At 36.5% G+C, this 21,857-nt stretch overlaps 1 protein-coding gene across 8 annotated transcripts in view; it reads right to left on the reverse strand.

Annotated features, from left to right (window-relative positions):
* Positions 1 to 21,857, reverse strand: part of myo9aa (myosin IXAa) — a 180,159-nt gene that overhangs the window by 141,844 nt on the left and 16,458 nt on the right. The window lies entirely within an intron of this gene.

A 21,857-nucleotide genomic window follows, 5' to 3' on the forward strand; every position in this document is an offset into this window, starting at 1 on the left:
GAGGTAAATATGACGATACATGACATTGATTACAAGCTGTTGAACTGACGTCTTTCCACGGTTGAAACGCTGATTGAGCGAATCAATGTGACATGATACGGATTTCGATAAGTTGTACTCGATCTTTAACACACTTTCAGATGCTCGTTCATGTTTATTTGGCGCTGTGACTGGTATTATTAACCCGGAAGAGAGATCAGCGCTGCTGCTTCTCCAGAGCGATCTCACGCCACAGTGCCAAAACGCTATTTATGTTTTTGAATTTCTAAAGAAAATGGACGGAATTTGAAAATTGAGACTTTGTTTCATATCAATAGTAACAAAGGACAAAGATTATTGCGATTTTTTGGATGCGCGCAGCCGCGATACAATGTTCCATTCATTCAAATGAAACAGGATGACTAATCGATTCTTGAGATTTAAGAATCGATATCGGTTCATAAAAATGAGAATCGATTATTTAATATCAAGAAATCAATATTTATTACCCAGCCCGAATATTTACTCAACTTTGCAACTGACACTGCTGTTAAACAGGTTAATCAAGCAGTTATCAGTTAATAAATCACTGGCCAATTAATTGGTGTATGCTACATTTCCCAAAAGCATTCTTAGTCTAAATAGATGAAAGTGTGCGAAATGACCAATTTTCATAACGGCCATGCATTCTCAAGTGAGAAACACATTTCTCAAACTTTGCATGAATAGCATAACTACTACAACTCACGACTACTAATAATAATAATAATAAACGCATATATTTTATTCAATTCCCAACAAACTGGTTATTAAATCAGAATAAAGTAAAAAACAAAGATGAATATGACTGCTACTGCTAAACACATTTCTATGTGTATTCATAGACATTTTCTTTTAGCAATAGTATTCTAATTAAGATTATTTCGCAACAGTTAAATGATTAACTGCTGTTTCTAAGAGATTAAAACACACTGACGTACTATAAAGAACGGACAGATCCGTGTCTCGGGACACACTGGGTCACTATCTGCTCTCAACAGACCACAGAAATCATCCCGCTGCCAAAATCACCAGCTGCCACCTTCTCCAACAGACACACAATAACACGATTCACAGCCATCCACTTCATAAAGCCTGAACAGCCTCCAAGGGTTGCTATTCATCACAAACACTGACACAAAGAAAAAACACGCCAATTACTCGACTAAATTGCTATAAACGTTACATAAATGTCGATTTTTGACATAAAATGCCCGCCCACCAAACAAGTGAATCTACTGAATCTTATGGAAGCTCGTTTCCGCCACTGAATAAAAAAAAAGAGAAAAAAATAACTGCGACGTTTTATCTCACAATTGCGTGTTATAAAGTCAGAATTGCGAGATATTAAGTCAGAATTGCGAGATATAAAGTCAGAATTGCGAGATATAAAGTTAGAATATCGTGATATAAAGTCAGATTTGTGTAATAAAGTCAGAATTGCTAGATATAGTCAGAATTGCGTGATATAAAGTCAGAATTGCGAGACAAAGTTAGAATTGCGAGATATAAAGTCACAATTGCGAGACAAAGTCAGAATTGCGAGATATAAAGTCAGAATTGCGAGACAAAGTTAGAATTGTGAGATATAAAGTCAGAATTGTGAGATATAAAGTCAGAATTGCGAGACAAAGTCAAAATTGCGAGATATAAAGTCAGAATTGTGAGATATAAAGTCAGAATTGTGAGATATAAAGTCAGAATTGCGAGATATAAAGTCAGAATTGCGAGATATAAAGACAGAATTGCGAGATATAAAGTCACAATTGCGAGATATAAAGTCAGAATTGCGAGATATAAAGTCAGAATTGTGAGATATAAAGTCAGAATTGCGAGATATAAAGTCAGAATTGTGAGATATAAAGTCAGAATTGTGAGATATAAAGTCAGAATTACGTGATATAAAGTCAAAATTGCGAGATATAAAGTCAGAATTGCGAGATATAAAGTCAGAATTGCGAGATATAAAGTCAGAATTGTGAGATATAAAGTCAGAATTGCGAGATATAAAGTCAAAATTGCAAGATATAAAGTCAGAATTGCGAGATATAAAGTCAGAATTGCAAGATAGTCAAAATTGCAAGATATAAAGTCAGAATTGCGTGATATAAAGTCAGAATTGCAAGATAGTCAAAATTGCAAGATATAAAGTCAGAATTGCGAGATATAAAGTCAGAATTGCGAGATATAAAGTCAGAATTGTGAGATATAAAGTCAGAATTGTGAGATATAAAGTCAGAATTACGTGATATAAAGTCAAAATTGCGAGATATAAAGTCAGAATTGCGAGATATAAAGTCAGAATTGCGAGATATAAAGTCAGAATTGTGAGATATAAAGTCAGAATTGCGAGATATAAAGTCAAAATTGCAAATTTAAACAGTCAGAATTGCGAGATATAAAGTCAGAATTGCGAGATATAAAGTCAGAATTGCGAGATATAAAGTCAGAATTGTGAGATATAAAGTCAGAATTACGAGATATAAAGTCAGAATTGCGAGATATAAAGTCAGAATTGTGAGATATAAAGTCAGAATTGCGAGATATAAAGTCAGAATTACGTGATATAAAGTCAAAATTGCGAGATATAAAGTCAGAATTGCGAGATATAAAGTCAGAATTGCGAGATATAAAGTCAGAATTGCGAGATATAAAGTCAGAATTGCGAGATATAAAGTCAGAATTGTGAGATATAAAGTCAGAATTGTGAGATATAAAGTCAGAATTGTGAGATATAAAGTCAGAATTGTGAGATATAAAGTCAGAATTACGTGATATAAAGTCAAAATTGCGAGATATAAAGTCAGAATTGCGAGATATAAAGTCAGAATTGCGAGATATAAAGTCAGAATTGTGAGATATAAAGTCAGAATTGCGAGATATAAAGTCAAAATTGCGAGATATAAAGTCAGAATTGTGAGATATAAAGTCAGAATTGCGAGATATAAAGTCAGAATTGTGAGATATAAAGTCAGAATTGTGAGATATAAAGTCAGAATTACGTGATATAAAGTCAAAATTGTGAGATATAAAGTCAGAATTACGTGATATAAAGTCAAAATTGCGAGATATAAAGTCAGAATTACGTGATATAAAGTCAAAATTGCGAGATATAAAGTCAGAATTACGAGATATAAAGTCAGAATTGTGAGATATAAAGTCAGAATTGTGAGATATAAAGTCAGAATTGTGAGATATAAAGTCAGAATTGCGAGATATAAAGTCAGAATTGTGAGATATAAAGTCAGAATTACGTGATATAAAGTCAAAATTGTGAGATATAAAGTCAGAAGTGCGACTTTTTATCTCACAATTCGGACTTTTTTTCTCACAATTGCGAGTTTATATCTCACAATTCAGACATTATAACACATAATTGCAAGTCGAAATTCTGACATCTTTTCTCAGAATTGTGAGACATAAACTCACAATTGCGAGTTATCAGGCTAATTCTAACTCTAATCCCTCAGAATAGATTAAATCTCACATTTCTGACTTTATAACACACAATTCTGACTTCACATCTCACAATCCTGTAGTAAATAAAGTCAGAATTGTGAGATATAAACTCACAATTGTGAGAAAAAAAGTCAGAATTCCCTTTTTATTTTACATTCTATTCCAGAAACAAGATTCCATAGAATCTACACTCATGTTTGAAGCTAAACAAACCAGTCTTCACACAATCTGAGGGCACAGGCTATCTCTGAAACAACAACTCAAAGACTAACAGCGCTCGGGGGTTCAATACAGGAGCCCGTTCAGGAGCTGGGCTTTATTTATTCGTGCTCGTGAGGTCAATGTGGCCCTTGTCCACTGGTGCCCGTCTCTCATCAGGAGTTAATGAGACCTCCTCTTGTGCGTCTGCTATCTGGAGTCAAGCCAGCGCTCTCAGGTGCAGAGACAGGTCTCACTGAGGTCCTGTATAGCAATGTTAACAGACACGTTCATCAACACGGGGACATTTGCAGCGTATTTAGACATCTTTTAAACATCAGGACTGTTTTAGAGCTTTACTGCTGTCCAAGACTTGTTCAAGTCCAATATTTGGATTGCACTTGTGGAAAAATAGTTGAATACCAGACAAAGAGTGTAAAACTAACATATCCCATCATCCTGTAGCTGGTTTTAGATTTATGAGCATGCAGCATTTTGTATATAATCATGCATTTTCTTTTAAACAGCATGCAAACTGTAATATCTTGTCACCATAACTCATTACATCGCATGTTTAATTCAGCCATCATCATCCAGCATGTAGATCCTATTAATTGGCCATTCTAATCCAATTTTCAAGATGTTAAATATCAATATTGCATTGGTATCATATTTCATATGCAACAAAGATTAAAAAATACAGTAACAAATGCATTGCTCATGTTAGTTAACACAACTAATGTTAACTAATGAACCTTATTGTAAAGTGTCACCAATAATACAGTATGGTTGTGAATATAATACGTCCAAAGACCACATCCTACTTTGTGATTTTTGGCACCCACAAACAGTCATATGGACCTCAGTGCTCTCTGTAACGCCTAACTAGACCATAAGGAGAGTATTAGAGGTGCACTTTGCTGAGCTCTCGGAGGATTTGGGGACCATATGGTCAGAAAACTACTTAAAGGATAGCAACAGATTTAGAGGAAGATTCTTCTCCCGGGTCCATACTGCACCTTATTCACCATATCGGCTCAATCAACTATAACGGCTACAACCTGAGGACATCAGGAACTTCACACTTTACAACCTTGAAACAGTCAAAAAGACAACACATATTTGAGAATTTCCCAGAAAGGAAAGCAGGGGCGGCCAAAAAAATTAAACTGGAATTAAATACTTGTTTAGAATATATTAAAGGAGTAGTTCACTTTAAAAAAATTAATAAATTGCTGATAATTTACTCACCCCCATGTCATCCAATATGTCCACGTCTTTCTTTCTTCAGTTGAAAAGAAATTAAGGCTTTTGATGAAAACATTCCAGGATTTTCTCCATATAATGGACTTCAATGGAAACCAAACGGTTCAAGGTCCGAATGAGAGTTTCAGTGCAAACTGTTCAAAGGGCTTTAAACGATTCCAGACGATGAATAAGGGTCACCTTGCTCTGTTCTGTGATTCGCGTTCGTGACTCTCCTGTTCGAACTCGTTTATCAAAATGAACGAATCTTTTTCCGTGTCATTTGGTTGATTCAACGAACGAAATGAACAAAATGACTCTCCTGAGTTCGTGACTCTCCTGTTCGACTCGTTTATCAAAATGAACAAATCTTTTTTCGAGTCTTTTCATTCGTTAAATTTACCAAATGACTCAAAAAAGATTTGTTCATTTTAATGAACGAGTTCGAACAGGAGAGTCACAAACGCGCATCACAGAACAGAGCAAGGTGAACATTTGAGCTTATAAAACTTAAACTTTGTTATTTATTTATTAAATGAGCAATCGTTTCGCTTGATAAGACCCTTATTCATCGTCTGGAATCGTTTAAAGCCCTTTGAAGCTGCACTGAAACTCTTATTCGGACCTTGAACCGTTTGGTCCCCATTGAAGTCCATTATATGGAGAAAAATCCTGGAATGTTTTCATCAAAAACCTTAATTTCTTTTTTTCGACTGAAGAAAGAAAGACGTGGACATCTTGGATGACATGGGGGTGAGTAAATTATCAGCAAAGTTTTTTTTAAAAGTGAACTACTAAATAAATGTTATTAAATGTGGCACTAAACAAGTTTTGTATTTTACATGGATTGGACCACACAGTTTTGTTCTAATAAATAAAAACCATCACCTAGGCATGAATTAATGTGCATGTGTGTCTCCATGAAATCTGTCTGACATGTTTTCTTCTTAAAGAAACGTTGGATGTCTTGTTACAGTGTACAAATAAACAAAACCCCATTAAGTATAAGTATAAATTACACAGCTATGACGTTAACGTTCTCACATTTTAATGTTTACCACGGTACGGCTCTTTTGGAAAAATAGTGCTTTTAGTGTTTGAAACAACAGATAAAGTAATATGCATCTATTTTATATTTATGTAGTCGTGTGCGCTGCCGCGTAATAACACCGACAAGTCATCTCTATACAGTCTGCCGAAGTTACGTTAGCTAATCTAACATTACTGGCTTGATAAGTCACGAATCGCAAATCAAGCAGTGATTGACAGCGCTCTGATCCAATGGCGCTGGATCAGTAAATCTAGCCCAATGATGTTGGGGGGGGGGGGCAATCATATGATATTCCCCCTTGTAGACACGCCCTTTTTTCATACAAATACAGGTTGGGTCACATTGTAGACGTACCAGACTTTACGAGGCTGACAAAACCTGGCAAAGTTGTTCTGTAATCTTCCTTTAGCATCAGCAGGGCATTCTTGAACAAAACAACAAAAACAAAACGCGGACAGTGAGGTTTCGGCTGGTGATCAACAGAATCTTTCAGAAGGAATTTGCACTCTCTTGAAACAATCGTTATCGCATGTGAAACACTGAGGGCTTTCTGTTGCACGTTCTTGTGAATGCATTAGAGATGATGTAACTGGTCATGGACAGTGGCTGGTAAAGCAGGAACTACGCAAAAACACAAGTCAAAATATTTTAAAAGTCCCCTGTAGTCTCTACTCTAACTCCATCTCTTAAAAGTGACATTTAATTTTTTTTCCAAGGAAAAAAAAAATATTTAAATAAGTATTCATGCCTTAAAATAGCCCGAATGTAACCCGACACTCTTGCCTCATTTAGTATATGTGGTTCTATTAATATGCAAATTAGCCCCGCCTCCACCCACAAAGATTGGACCAACACAGGAGTGAGTAAATGATGACTTTTCATTTCATGAATTTTCATTTTAGGGTGAACTAACCCTAAAGTCCCCCTCAATCAAGATTTTAAATTGTGTTTTTAATATGCTTTAAGACAAATCATGTGTAAATTCATACGTCGACAGCATTGTTGAGTATTTTCAGTGAACCAAAAACACGGTGTGAAATCGCTGGTGTTTCTGACGATACACAAACGACCTTGTAACCAATCAACCAGTGGCTCTCTGAGCTGAGTGAGTGGAGGCGGGGCTCATTTGCATATTTACACAACCGCGCATACTAAAGAGTCAAGGGTGTCGAGTTACATTCAGCATGAATAATTATTTCACAGAAAAAACAATTTTAAATGTTATTTTGGTGATCAAAGATGCATTTAAGTAATGAAATGATTGACTACAAAGGGACTTTCACCAAAATTGGCTTAGTTAAATTCCTGACACTGTGCGGTGAACCCAGAGGAAACCCCAAAACTGGATTTGCCGGACACTTGGAGACAGAGGTCCATTCAAACAGCACTGCCACGTCGATCTATGGCACTGCAAGTCAATTAGTCAAACGGGTCCTTTGTTTCAAAACCCAACGCTGCTCGAGATCTCGTGCACTGTAACAGTTCCTGGAGCGGCTATCCCTCATTATGGAGACAAGAATGCATATACAATAAAAGCATATGACCCGAGCACTGGCCAATCAGAAGAGACCACTGAGACCCAAGTATGTTGAAACGGGGTTTAACGAGGCATGGAGAACCAGGCGTTCATGCCTTACGTTCTGCTGCTTTTACAAGTCAATAATGCTCTGAGAGGAAATCACACTTTGAAACGCACAAAAACATTACCGAGAAGAATCCTCAAAAAAATGCAGAGGACAAACATCCATAATCTCACTATAGATGTTGGTTCGCTGCCTCTGGGCTTGGGTTTATTATTGCTGGTAATAAGCAAAGATATACTGTTGCAAAACAAACATGTTTCAAAGTAAAGGAAGGGGACTGTTTTATGAGACTGCTGCCAAAAATAAGGACACAGGCGAAAATATTCTGAACATAAAGTGCAGGAAACCATGCATTACTTTAGAGAACCTCTTACACAACTTAGGAATCTTTAAAGGAATAGTTTAACTGGGAAAAATGGAAAATTCCAAGAATGTAATCCAATATTTTAGAGTGAACAAGGGGAACAAAGGTGACAGATTCATTGAAATATGAATAATCTGAATATTTTTGGTAATCATCTTCGCTCTCAATGTCCACGTCATCACCAACGTAACATCATGGCCGACCTGGAAGTTTGCTTTACCCTCGACAAAAACCCAATAAAGTATTTTACATTGGCTTTTGGATTATTGCAGAAAATGGGGTCTGTGACCAACAAATGTTTATGATTCTACACATTTAGCTTGTCATGATAATCTTTTAAGTTTAAATACAATCGCTAGAATAAACAAAAGCTAAACGTAGACTATAAATGAACTGCACATCCGTCACAAAATCATCCCCATTAAAGGGTTAGTTCGCCCAAAAATTTAAATTAGCCCATGGTTTACTCACCCTGAAGCCATCTTATGTGTATATGAAATTCTATCAGACGAATACAATCAGAGTTATATTAAAAAATGTCTTGGCTCTTCCAAGCTTTATAATGGTAGTGAATGGGCACTATTTTTTGAAGTCCATAAAAGTGCATCTATCCATCATATCCATCATAAAAGTGCAACATATCCATCATAAAAGTGCAACATATCCATCATAAAAGAGCATCTATCCATGATAAAAGTGCATCTATCATCATAAAAGTGAATCCATCATAAAAGTGCATCTATCCATGATAAAAGTGCATCTCTCCATCATTAAAGTGCATCCATCCATGATAAAAGTGCATCTCTCCATCATAAAAGTGAATCCATCATAAAAGTGCATCGATCATCATAAAAGTGCATCTATCCATGATAAAAGTGCATCTATCATCATAAAAGTGCATCTCTCCGTCATTAAAGTGCATCCATCCATGATAAAAGTGCATCTCTCCATCATAAAAGTGAATCCATCATAAAAGTGCATCGATCATCATAAAGTGCATCTATCCATGATAAAAGTGCATCTCTCCATCATTAAAGTGCATCCATCCATGATAAAAGTGCATCTCTCCATCATAAAAGTGAATCCATCATAAAAGTGCATTGATCATCATAAAAGTGCATCTATCCATGATAAAAGTGCATCTATCATCATAAAAGTGCATCTCTCCATCATTAAAGTGCATCCATCCATGATAAAAGTGCATCTCTCCATCATAAAAGTGAATCCATCATAAAAGTGCATCGATCATCATAAAAGTGCATCTATCCATTATAAAAGTGCATCTATCATCATAAAAGTGCATCTCTCCATCATTAAAGTGCATCTATCCATCATAAAAGTGCATCGATCATCATAAAAACGCATCTATCCATGATAAAAGTGCATCTATCCATCATAAAAGTGCATCTCTCCATCATTAAAGTGCATCTATCCATGATAAAAGTACATCTATCCATCATAAAAGTGCATCTCTCCATCATAAAAGTGCATCTATCCAACATAAAAGTGCATCTCTTCATCATTATTAAAGTGCATCTATCCATGATAAAAGTGCATCTCTCCATCATTAAAGTGCATCTATAATACATTTTTGGACATTTTTAAAAAAAAACTCTGATTGTATTCGTCTGAAAGAAGAATGTCATTTACACCTAAGATGGCTTCAGGGCGAGTAAATCTCTTAACTGAAAACTTCCCAGGAACATTTTTGTTCTCTCTTAATATTAAAGAACAGAAGAGTTTAGCTCGGCTAAAAGAGAGAAAACATTTTCCTGGGAAGTTTGAGTTTTCAGTTAAGAGATTTACTCGCCCTGAAGTAAATCACAAATCACTACTACAGTATGATGCGTTTCATGTCGTAGAATAAAATGTGAAGATATCTTTAGTGTGTCACTCTTTTGTGTGAACAACTTATTTTAAGTATTTAACCAAAAATAAAGTAACTGGAAGTGCTAAAATTTCAGCTTTTTGGCTGACAACAACCCTGCTGCACTTTAGTTGAGTTCAGGGATTTTTTTTCTCAGATTTAATAGTAGCCAAGCTCTCGAATCCTATTCTTGTTTCTGTATGTCAAATCTAGGGTGTCCCGATACGACATCAGCGAGGACCAACGACTTTGCATACAGTGCCGTATTCTCAACCATATGCAAAAAAGGAGTATTGTGAATTGTTTTTAAAGGAGGAAGTGCATTTTACAGTGAATAATGTCTGAACTTTCAACCAGTTTATCACATAAAGCTATCATAATTTAAAGCAACATTTTTATTAAGCTTCTATAATCAAAATATCGTAGAATAAACATATATATGAATCTTCATGTTGAAAGAGATGTATCCCTTCACCAATCCCAGAAGCTCATTAAAATCCCAATTAAAAACGTGATTCGAGATATCAGTGATGAAGACGGGCTGCAGGATCAGAGGCCGGCTCATGCAGGGTCTGTCTGGGAAAGGACGGGTGAAGGCACTGGAGATAAAGCAGGACTGCAGGATGAGATAATTACACAGATAATGAGCCGCTGGCAGCTGGCCCTTTGATTTATGACAGGGGTAGAGGGGTAAAAGAGGCCTGGGAGGGCATACCGGTTCAGGCAGAAACTCGTCCCATGGACATACTCCCTTCACACATGTCTGTGTAATTACAGGCCAGTCCCGCAGTCAGACAGCCACACATGTTCAGAGACGAGTGTCCTCGCCTACAGCTACTCACACTAAGAGCCGGCCCGGCAATGACCTTGTCAGGACGATTTCTAAAGTGCATGCATGTCTGTTTGCTTAAGAATAAAGGACACTGGTAGCCAAATGACCACAGACGTAGTTGACAGCTAGCGTAAGTGGACTTGTCCACTTGTACTACAAACTTGTGCTCATCTAAGCTTCAGCGGGCAACGATTAATCGCATCCAAAATAAGTTTGTGTTTACATAATATATGTGGGCGTAGTGTATATAATTATTTTGTATATATAAATACACGCACATGCAAGAAATATTTGCATGTATATATTTATACATAATTTATATTAAACATAAATATTAGGGCTGTGTAAAGATTAATTGCGATTAATCGCATCCAAATTAAAAGTTTGTGTTTACATAATATGTGTGTGTGTGTGTGCTGTTGTGTATAATTATTTTGTATATATAAATGCATATGCATGCATGTATATATTTAAGAATTATTTGCACATAAATACTGCGTATATATATATATATAAATACATAAACTATATTATATATAAACATACATATCTTATATATGAAGAACACATTTTCTTAAATATATGAAGAGTATAGATGCAAAAGCTTCTAAATGCCATTTTAAATTTTCTTCTTTAATGATGATTTTTATCAAACTTGTATATTTAAGTTCAGTAATTTCACTTAAATAACAATTAATAGTTAATTATCATAGCCATTTAAGTGAAATCACTGAACTTAAATATACAAGTTTGATAAAAATCATCATTAAAGAAGAAAATTTAAAATGTCATTTAGAGGCTTTTGCATCTGAACTCTTCATATACATGCATGTGTGTATTTATATAAACAAAATAATTATACACAGCACACACACATATATTATGTAAACACATTCTTTTATTTTGGATGCGATTAATCGCAATCAATCTTTGCACAGCCCTAATAAATATTAATATATATATATATATATATATATATATATATATATATATATATATATATATATATATATATATGAACTTTTATATACAAAATAATTATATACAAGACACACACATATACTATGTAAACACTATTATTTTGGATGCGACTAATCGATTAATCGCGATTAATCGTTGCCCAGCCCTAATGCATACTTATACATATAGTATATAAGATTGGGAATCGAAAATGAATACTTGGTGGAATTGAGTAATTTGCTATAAAAATTAATTTAATTAATCGTGTGCATTCTAATATGACTTTAAACCATTCAAGCGTGACACGATTCTGCATCACATGAGTAACAGTATATCGTGCAGCTCTTAAAGTCTAATATCGCTGCTGTCGTCTCTATAATAACACTGATCAAACAAACAATCTTTATAATTTACAGCAATAAACAACATTTACCTACAAAAAAAATCAATTTAAACTGACTCACGGAAATAAAATCAAACTATCAAAGTCATGACGAGGGAAAACTAGTCTAAACAATGTCCAAATAAACATTGGTAGGGAAACACGCATCTATGTTTCCCTTTCAAATCAGACATAAAAACACTTAAAAATGGAGTATAAGAATTTTTTTTTAATCTATAGGCTAAAGTTTGTACTGCAAAATTAAGTTTTGATATCAGCTTTATATGTTGACATTAAACAGCAGCCAATCATCAGATATACCAGAGATATTGACACCAATTAAAAACAAATGTTGCAATGCTTTCGGCATTAAAATTGAGTAAAGCAGCTGTACTGATAAGCATCCAAGCGCAAGAAAGAGTAGAGCCGTGTGTGTGTGTAACACTGTAACCTGCCTACAGGCTCTTGTGTTCATAAACTACAGAGAGTACAACATTTCCGTACGCCTCTGGGCAAATGATCATTAATTAAGGGGAACGAGAGGCTTCCGGAGCTGAAAATGAAAAACAAGATCCATTTCCACATACGACACTTACTTTAGGATGTAAAAATGTACTTTTTCACATCAGAGGTACAATCTCAATATGGGCCGGGGGAAAAACAAGCTAGATGTTTATCTCAAAAGCCAGCTTCAGACTGTGAATATGATACAAGGGGTTTGTTTATGACAGAGTTTTTTTGGAGGGGGTGTTTTGAATTCCTCTACATGAAAAACATTGAAGCAGAACTCAAGATTTGGTGTCCTGAAAGTAGTCGAGCAGATAAGACTTTATTTTCCACCGATGGAGCAATGGATAATGATCCAACCATCACATGAAGGTGGTTGTTTTTAAAAGGCCCACTTGTATGACGATCCGGGACATATTGAACGGCTCCTCCCCCTTTTCAAATAGCCAATAGCGTTTAGTTTACCTCACAGACTGCAAGTCGTATGTGACGCCATTATTGAAGCGAATCCGCATGCTAATGATACGGTGAATTCAATAGTAGTTGTGAATAAATTCGAGCCATTTAATTCTTAACCAACGTATTAAAACTCAGGTGGTCAGGTGGTATTTATGGCGTAGGGGGTGGAGCTTTAGATTCTAGAGAGCATTTGATTGGACAGAAGCTAAAGTCCGCGGTGATGTCATAAACATCCCTGATCCACTTTAGCGGAAGTTTTGAATGCTTATATCTCCTAAATGCTAATTTTGTCATTGTTTTGGAACACACCAGATTATCCATAACTTTAAAGGTACAATATGCAAGATTGTTTCGCCACCAGGGGTCGCTAACTTCTTATAATAATAAAGGCGTATATTGATGACGTATATTCGGTATTAAGTGGAATTATAGATCTTGTCGTCAAGCTTATGGATGATACATTGACGTTTTTAGCATGACTGTAGTATGAAGCAAGGCGCGATTGCTAGACGTACACCAGCGCAACGCGAATCCCGCGGATATGAGTTAAAGGAATAAGGACATTTCATTGTACCGAACTACACGCTTTTTATTAGAGGAATTAAACTTGAGGTAATGCAGCACTGCTTCACTTGCTTTAACAGTTTCACTATCACGCTAAACGGCATTCGTGTTTGTTGAATGTTCGTTTGTGTGTTGGCTGTATGAGACTAAGCTAGGTTAACATACAGATCATATTCTAACTTTTCATCATGTTGAACTAGAACATTGATAAGTTTTATATACATGGAGTTGCTCACCTGTTTGCTCAAGTAACATGCTCTCGGCATCTCAAAAGATGTTGATCTTCGTTCTAGTCCTCTTTTTGTCTCAAAGTCTGCTTGCCATGGTCCATAATGTTTGAACAAAACCCTGCTAGGGACGCTCGCGCCGTTGAGCTCGCATAAAGGGCATAACCGACCCAGTTGTCCACGTCTGTCGCCATGGTTACTATTGCAGTACGAGGTCAAACCTGGCGGAAACCGGGGGTAACGCAGATATGACGTCATTGACTGGCGACTCCTCACGCCCCGTTTTCTTGGTTAAAAAAAAACGCAATTTTCTCACGATTTACAAATAGTTGGGAAACATTTGGGATATTCTAAGTAATCAACTAAACAAAATAAATAACATTGGCCTAGAGGTTTTTGCAGTGTTGTAGTACTCGAGACTCGGACTCGGTCTCGAGACCATATTTTAGTGGTCTTGGTCTTGTCATGGACTCGTGTCCATTTGGACTCGGAATTGACTCGTACTCGAACCTTTTTTTTTTTAGGAGTTTTTTTTTTATTATTCCCGAGTCCACTCGTGTTCAATTCAAAATATTTTTCATGATTATTAATGTATGTTAATAAAATATTTCTTTAAATTGATTGACACGCCCAGTGATTGGTGATTTTCTAGTGCGCAACTGCGCATGACAAATTGTAATAAAATTACTTTTAACACCACCTACTATGTGGCCTTTTTACCCTAAACTGATCATATTTTTTAAACTCTAAGTAAATTCAGTAAAAAAAAAAAAGGATTTCTCTAAGTAAATAAAAGTAGATTAGGTAATCAACCCTCACTGGTCTCGGTCTCGACTCGGACTCGACCGTCTCTGGTCTCGGACTCGACTCTCTATGGACTCGGTGTCGACTCCGACTCGAGTGAGGTGGTCTCGACTACAACACTGGGGTTTTGCATATTATACCTTCACACTACTGCGTTTTCGTTTAAAAACGGAGACCTTTTGCTACGTTTGCACCTCCCATCCAGACGGGAAAAACGAAGACCTAAAACGGAGAAGTTTAGAAACGCTGCAGCTCCGTTTTGCGTTTTGAATCTCCGGAGGGCGTTTTACTGTAGACGAGACAAAACATAGGACTTCAGAAACGCTGAAGCGCGACTCTATGATTGGGTGCTATTAGTAATGACGTATCCTTCCCTGATTCGTCAATCACTGTTTACACCGGCACGCGCATGCCCAGTGTTGGTGAATGGTCACGTGATCCGCGTTTTCAGTCGTTTTAATGTGGACGGAGATCATTTCTAATACGCAGGTGTGGACGGAGATCGTATTCGTTTTAATTCTCCGTTTGTAAACGAAAACGCAGTAGTGTGGACGGGGGCCTAAGGCTAACATATCGATACTTAAAGCTAAAAAAAAACCCCATACATTTTGATTTCAGGAGGCCTTTAAGGTTAGATATTTTAAAGATAATATTTTGAATGTTTTATAATACGTTTACAATGCATTTTTGGTGTAATTATGTCAATTCAGGAGCTGCATACAATATGCAAAGAAATAACGCCGAGCAATTAAGGATGAATAAACGATGGCGTTTTTGTTGAGTCTGGGTGTGTAAAGCCACTCCATGTGGACGGGTGTCAGAGCCGTTGAAGAGGATGACAGTAATCCGAGTGTTTAAAGCACAGACAGACAATCCCTCCTCTCACTCTCTCCCGCTCGGACACAATATCCGTTGTTGGCTTGTGACATTTCACTCTAGAGACCTTATCTACAAAAGCCACTCTTCAGAGCGAGCCAGAAACACACAGGCCGGTTTAAAAAGAGAGATTCCCCCCCGTTTGCACTCACTGCCGCATCACAGCAGTTCGTCTGCATGCCGATCTCTTCTGTTTCCGGTCTCGTCCCTCCCTGTCCTTTACTTTCCCTCTCGCACTGGATATGAGGCCACTGGACTGTCATTTCCTGAAATCTCTTCAAAGATAAAATAGGACTACTCTACTATTCACTGATGTATGTAGTTTTGACAGTACATGTTTGTAATGGAGAAGTTTGTGAAGTACGCCAATATACACTCACCTAATAGATTAATAGGAGCACCATACTAATACTGTGTTTGTGGCATTGATTCAACAAGGTGCTGAAAGCATTCTTTAGAAATGTTGGAAATATTGATAGGAGAGCATCTTGCAGTTGATGGAGATTTGTGGGATGAAGCTCCCGTTCCACCACATCCCAAAGATGCTCTATTGGGTTGAGATTTGGTGACTGTGGGGGCCATTATAGTACAGTCAACTCAAGAAACCAATTTGAAATGATTCGAGCTTTGTGACATGGGGCATTATCCTGCTGGAAGTAGCCATCAGAGGATGGGGACATGGTGGCCATAAAGGGATGGACATGGTCAGAAATAATGCTCAAGTAGGCCGTGGCGTTTAAACGATGCCCAATTAGCACTAGTAGGGATGCACGATATATCGGTATCGGCCGATATATGTTATTTTTTAATGTTATCGTTATCGGCCTGGTAAGAAAATGTGGCCGATATATTAAAGCCGATAAATAATGTATTATTTCCTTCAGCTGAGACACTTGTTGAGCACTGTTTATGTTTTTGAATTTCTTGAAATATGATTGAAATCTCTTCAAAAAATGAAAATACGGTTCGCAATGCAGCACAAATCTGTCATATCGGCTATAACACTATAATGAGAACATCATTATAATTGTGCGCTTGGGACGTGGATTTCGTTGTGAGATTTTTGTTTTTGTAATGAAGCTCTCAAAATTAGATAAAAATTTGGATTTAAGTTTATCGGCCGATATATCGGTTATCGGCTATAAAAAATTATCGGTTATCGGTATAGGCCAAAATTTTCATATCGGTGCATCCCTAGGCACTAGGGGGCCTAAAGTGTGCCAAGAAAACATCCCCCACACCATTACACCACCACCACCAGCCTGCACAGTGGGAACAAGGCATGATGGATCCATGTTCTCATTCTGTTTACGCCAAATTCTGACTCTACCATCTGAATGTCTCAACAGAAATCCAGAATCATCAGACCAGGCAACGTTTTCCAGTCTTCAACTGTCCAATTTTGGTGAGCATTGCAATCAGTTATCAGGGTTTTTTCCTGCTATGAAAATATTTTGACGGCCGCTAAAATAAATCCTTTCCTGACTCTCCCTCTTGAATCCAACATGGAAGTCAATTCATCGACTGGCCACTAGAGACAGGCTCCAAAAGGGAGTCAATCCCATAGACGCCCATGTTAAAATACCCAATTTTACAGCAGAAAAAAATACGTTTACAGACTAGTCCAAAAGGTGGTTTTGGTCTATAGCTGATTTTGCCCTTCATGGCGAGTTCAGTAACGTGTTATATCTCGAATTGTGGCATGAGGGCATCGTTAAACCCCTGGTAAAAAGGGTTGGGTGGATTTTTAGACTCATTTTTAGTGTCACCACTGTCCAGTGCATTGGGTTTCCAGCACCGAGTCCAAGCATATTCATTTACTACTAGAGCCCGACCGATAAAGAATTTTGAAGGCAGATACCGATACAAATATTTTGGGTTTTAAAATCCGATATATCGGCCGATATTAAATATTGTTGGATTTCACACACACGTGTAAAAGAAAAGCTAACTTTTCTGCTCAAGATACGTTTGATACTTTTTCTCAATGTCTAAATGTTCACTCCTCGCAAGTCTAACTTACATTTTACAATGCAGGGACTGTAACTAGAGATTTGCTAGTTATAAATACAGTAATAATTACTTTATTTAGGCAGAAAAAGTTCATTGTGGTTTTCTAAGCTCATTAATGTTAACGTTAGCGGTCTTCCACTGATGAAAGTGGCGTTAGCTAGTCTATGATGAGCCATAATTTAGCAATGGATAACATCATACTGCAAATTGTAAAACATACATTTTCAATATAACAGGCCAAGGAAAGAGATGATTGAAGCGTGTTTCGTCTGTTTTTATTTTATTTTTTAAATATTCATTTATCAGCCATTATAACTGCCGATACCGATATTTTGGAAAATGCCTAATATCGGCCGGCCGATATATCGGTCTGGCTCTATTTACTACCACATTTAGCATTTAAATCAACAGGTAATTTTTTTGTTAACTTTTTATCATGTCTTGGAGTATCGCATCGTGAGTTCAGTAACGTGATATGTCTCGAATCATGGCATGGGGGTATCGTTACACCCCTAGTAAAGAGGGTTGGGAGGATTTCTAGACCCTGTCTCCAGTCATACAGGGAGTCACAGTCTCCCATTTCACAGAAACACAGGAGGGATGACGTCAGTCCCCATCCCAGCACAGACTAAACCTCTGGATTTGCAAAGCAAATGCATCACAGGACTTGGGTATTCTCAGACCGTTACGAACCACTATGAAAAGCATCTGGATATACCCGTCCCTTCTGTTCTCCCAGGATTAAAGCCATTGGAAACAACAAGATGGGGAATTTCCATGCGTTATATAACAAGCAGGTTGATTCGGTCACTCGACTACATTGTGTAGGATAACTGAAGCCAAAATGAAACGTTTAAACCATTTCATCATAGTCAGGAAGACAAAGCTGAAATATTTATGTTAGACCTGGAAGCAAAAGAGACACGAGAACTTCAACAAATCAGACTGGCTGACCCCACAAAACTCAGTTCAAGCTCGTATCAGCCTGAATGGACTCGAGAAGGAAACATGCAAGCATACGAGCCAAAAACTGCAGAGAAACAGCATGTCCTTCAGATTGTGTCAACATTTGGACAATGCTATCAACACCGTCTTATAAAAGAAAGAATACTTTATTAGGAAAAGAAAGCATTTAAAGTTGGAGCTGCTAGACTGCCGGTTTTGCGTGTTACAAAGTAGTGAGAGAAGCATGTTATTTAGTTGCTTTTCTATTTATTATACGAACACAAACTGAAAACTTCTACTTTCCCCTTAACAGTCACATGATCAGTGCAAGTGAAACAAAACTAGACTCCCATTATTTTGTTGGAAGCAGAACAAAGGTATAAAAGCAAGTTTCCTTTTTTTATTGTTGTGGTTGATGGGTATAGTGGTGTCATTCTTGAAGAGACATTCTTTGTAGGGATCGACCGATATGGATGTTTTAGTGCCGATTTTTTCCCCATCAGCCTTAGCCGAGGACCGATACGGGCTGCCAATTTCCTTAAGCCGATACATTTTGCTCGCTAAATTTACTTCATAAAAATGACATGATGTTAACAAATGTTACAGGTCTCGATTTAACAAAAGTAACATTTATTTAACTTTAAAAAAACAATATTTAACAAATAGTAAAAACTAGGGCTGTACAAAAATTAATTGCGATTAATCGCATCCAAAATAAAAGTCTGTGTTTACATAATATATTTGTGTGTGCTGTATATAATTACTTTGTATACATAAATACCTAGGCATGCATGTATATATTTAAGAATTATTTGCGCTTAAATTCTGTATGTATATATAAATACGTAATCTATATTATATAAATATAAATATTTTATATATGAATAACACATTTTCTTAAATATATACATGCATGTGTGTGTATTTATATATACAAAATAATTATATACAGCACACACAAATATATTATGTAAACACAGACTTTTATTTTGGATGCGATTAATCGCAATTAATTTTTGCACAGCCCTAGTAAAAACGTGAGGAAGAACAAGAACAAGTAGATCAACAATTTAACAAATATTCAAAACATGAGGTTGAACAAAAAAAAAGTTCAGTGCTGAAAATAAATATTTAAGCTTAAATGAAATAATTACACTATTGCACACAGTAGCAAACAGCAACTTTTAAAAGTAACTTAAAAAGTAAATTTTTACTTAAAAAGTGAATTTTTCTGTGCCGGGAAAAACTATCGGCGAACGCAGCAGTCGTGAATCGGCCGATTCCGATACACGTAAAAAAACGCAAATATCGGCCGGCCGATATATCGGTCGATCAGTAATTCTTTGTGCGAAAAATAATGTAAAAGCTTCTGCAAAAGTAACAATGTAACGTTAGGGCTGTCAAACGATTAATCGCGATTAATCGCATCCAAAATAAAAGTTTGTGTTTACATAATATATATGGGTGCACTGTGGATAATTATTTTATATATTTAAAGACACACATGCTTGTATATATTTAAGAAATATTTTCATGTATATACTGTATTTTGGATGCGATTAATCGTTTGACAGCCCTAATATGTAGCTTTTTTGATACTTTTAAATGCAATGTTCCCCAACACTGCTCTTTGCTGTTCAAACATTTTGTCAGGCAAAACAGCAAGTATTTTTATATTGCCTATATAAATGACAAAATACTTTAGACCAATATGAATTCACTCAATGTAAAAGAGAAATTCAAAAGGTCTTGTTTTGTCCTGGTCGTAGAGTTGGTTGGAAAATGAAGAAGATTAAATGCATCACTCATGGTTAGGACGCTGTTGAAAGCAACACATCTGACTTCTGTAGTAGCCTAATATTTTCAATCCATTGTCCACTAAAATAATAATGTGATCTTAAAGAACAATTAGCCCACAAGGGCTTTACCAGCACAATATCTCAACTTTGATCCGTCTATTCATCAATAAAAATCCCCCAGGGTGCACGAAGAGATGTAGGGTAATGCATCATTACTATCGATCAGGCTCTGAACGTAAGGGTTGTGAGTAAACAATAAGTACGGTGCATGTGATGAGGATAATAGATAGTCAACTGTGGCGAGCAATCATGATGGCCCGACTTTACACTGTAAAAAAACAAGTTTCTGCCTTAAATTTTTGTACAATCAACTTGTAATATAAATTGAAATTACTTGAACATGCAATAAACTGACTTAAATTGAGTTGAATCTTGTATAAATTAAGCTTAACTTAGTTATTTTGATGAGTTATAGCAATGCAAGAACATATGTAGTCATAACTTATTGATTTTGGGGGGTTTTAGTGCAGTCGTCTTCATTCGAGCTACACAAGAGGGCTGGGAATGGGGAATGTACAGGGTGGTCTGGAGAGTCTTTGCAATGATAATTTGTGGAAACCTTCACCAAGGAGTGAATGAGTCATATCACAGAGCTATAAATCTTGGTCTGACCTCTCATACAGGAGAAATGAGCATCATGAGTTCATTAAGGAAACTCCTACTTACACTATTACTCAAACATGCATCCATGTTTCTAATCGAATCAACAGACTTTGCCTAGAGAAAAATAAATCAATTCACATTCTCAATATTTTATCAGGCAATTGTGCTTTGCTTGATCTGAGGAATATGTTTTCATGCTTGAGTGTTCAGAAAACATCATTTTTCCCATATTTGACAATGTTGCAGCACCTCTCTAGACAGTCTGTCAGTAACGCTCGGTTTAGTTCCCGTCTCTATGAAGCCCCTCCTTCTGAAAAGCACACTGTGCTCTGATTGGTCGGCTGGAGCAGAGTTGTAATTGGACAAGCATTTTGAGCATGTTTGGGAAATGTCCCGCCCCTTACCATAACCGTGAGTTTCAACACACTACTAACTAACTCAATCAGGCCCCGCCCCTTTATTCTACATATGCCTTGGGTTGGGCGGGAATTATTTAAATGAAGAATAAACTTGTTCGCTCCCAGACAAAAACTCAAGAGTACAATGGAGGCGTCACAACATCAACATTGACCGCCACAAAAAGATTTGTGTTTCCCATTCATTAAGTTATGGAAGCTTGTTTCCGCCACTGAATAAAAAAAAAATATAATAATAATAATTATAATAATAATAATAATAATAATTGCGACCTCACAATTGCGAGAAATAAAGTCGCAATTGTGAGATGTAAAGTCGCAATTCTGAGAAATAAAGTCGCAATTCTGAGAAATAAAGTCTCAATTGCGAGATGTAAAGTCACAATTCTGAGAAATAGTCGCAATTCTGAGAAATAAAGTTGCAATTGCGAGATATAAAGTCGCAATTCTGAGAAATAAAGTTGCAATTGCGAGATATAAAGTCGCAATTCTGAGAAATAAAGTTGCAATTGCGAGATATAAAGTCGCAATTCTGAGAAATAAAGTTGCAATTGCGAGATATAAAGTCGCAATTCTGAGAAATAAAGTCGTAATTGCGAGATGTAAAGTCGCAATTCTGAGAAAT

Source organism: Pimephales promelas, chromosome 1, assembly GCF_988280905.1.
Source record: "Pimephales promelas chromosome 1, fPimPro1.hap1.1, whole genome shotgun sequence".
NCBI lineage: Eukaryota > Metazoa > Chordata > Actinopteri > Cypriniformes > Leuciscidae > Pimephales > Pimephales promelas.